The sequence below is a fragment of the Artibeus jamaicensis genome, unplaced genomic scaffold (genome assembly GCF_021234435.1).
Source record: "Artibeus jamaicensis isolate MK-2021 breed Jamaican fruit bat unplaced genomic scaffold, CSHL_Jam_final scaffold_1964, whole genome shotgun sequence".
Lineage (NCBI taxonomy): Eukaryota > Metazoa > Chordata > Mammalia > Chiroptera > Phyllostomidae > Artibeus > Artibeus jamaicensis.
In genome coordinates, this window is record NW_026522030.1 from 38,299,927 (window position 1) to 38,301,439 (window position 1,513).

The 1,513-nt window shown below is 45.0% G+C and overlaps 1 pseudogene; it reads left to right on the forward strand.

The window, feature by feature from the left end:
• Nucleotides 1–441: 441 nt before the first annotated feature.
• Nucleotides 442–1,263, forward strand: LOC119058421 (40S ribosomal protein S12-like; annotated as a pseudogene).
• The last annotated feature ends 250 nt before the right edge of the window (nt 1,264–1,513 follow it).

Below are 1,513 nucleotides of genomic sequence, written 5' to 3' on the forward strand. Positions count from 1 at the left end.
CCCCTTAGTAGACATACAGTTTGCAAATATTTCCTCCCATTTCATGTCTATTTTTTCTTTTTCTATTTTCAACCCATTTCATAGGCTGCCCTTTCACTTGGTTGATTGTTTCCTTTGCTGTGCAGAAGCTTTGTAGTTTGATGTTTCTCCATTTGTCTGTTTTTTCTTCTGTTGCTTGTGCTTTTTAGTGTTATACTTAAGAAACCACTGCTAGGGCCAATGTCATGAAGCTTTTCTCCTGTGTTTTCTTCCAGTAGTTTTAGTTTCAGGTCTTATATTTAAGTCATTTCATTCATTTTGAGTTGACTGTCGTGAGGAAAGAGATAACTTAAAAGCATGCACAAAAGCCACGTGAGTGCTCCGAGGGGGTAATTAGAGGGTGCAACCGGAGCACATAGGAGTGGCCGGGTATCTAGCTGGGGGCAGTGAGGGCATGAGTCCATGAGGCCTGTGACAGGAGGGGTTGGCTGGACCAAGGAGGTCAGGGAGGAAACAGTACAGCAGGCAGAGGGGACAGAATGCACAGACACAGAGCCTGGGTGAGGAAACTACCAATGCTGGGCAGTCTTAGAAAAGGGCATCTCAAAATAGAGTCGTGCTTGGCTGCCCTGATCCCCAGCTCCTTGGGGAGCAAGGCTGCCATCCACCCGAAGGCTACAGTTTTTTCCTTCCTTTCTTCGTCTCTCTCTCTCTCTCTCCTTTCCATGTTACACGTTTTTATACCTCACAGGTCAGATTGGCTCCAGCTCATTTTGTCTTTTAGAATGAATACAAAGTTTTTGCTCTTTCCCTGGGGCCACAGAGCTGCAAAGAGGTGGAGGCTTGGGTGTGTTCCGCATTTGCTCCACCCCAAACCCACCACTAGGGCTGCAGAAGGCATTGTTGCCAGAGGTGTAATGGACGTAAATATTGCTTTATAAGAGGTGCTCAAGACCACTCTCATTCATGAGGGGCCAGTGTGCAGAATTTGCGAAGCTGCCAAAGTCTTAGACAAGCGCCAAGCCCACCTTTGTGTGCTTGCATCCAACTGTGATGAGCCCAACTTGGGAATGTATGTCAAGTTGGTGGAAGCCCTTTGTGCTGAACACCAAACCAATTTAATTAAGGTTGATGCAATAAGAAACTAGGGGAATGGGCAGGCCTCTGCAGGATTGACAGAAAGGGAAACTCCGTAACGTGGCTGGTTGTGCGGTGGCTAAGGACTCTGGCAAAGAGTCTCAGGCAGAGAATGTCATCGAAGAGTACTTCAAATGCAAGAAATGAACAAATAAATTTGGCTTTTGTTTTTCAAAAAAAGAAAAAGAAGAAGAGTGAATACAAAGTTTTCAACCGTCTTGCATTTCCTTAATTCTGGAAGGAACTATCTTGTGCCATTCTGTGTCCCTTTTTTGCTCACTGCTTTTATATAGCTTTCTCTTATATTAGAGAGCCATCTAATTATTAAGATAATTAGAGGTGGGAGCCGTCTCTTCATAGCAGTTTTGCCGTATACGCTATGGGGCATTTCGGTGCT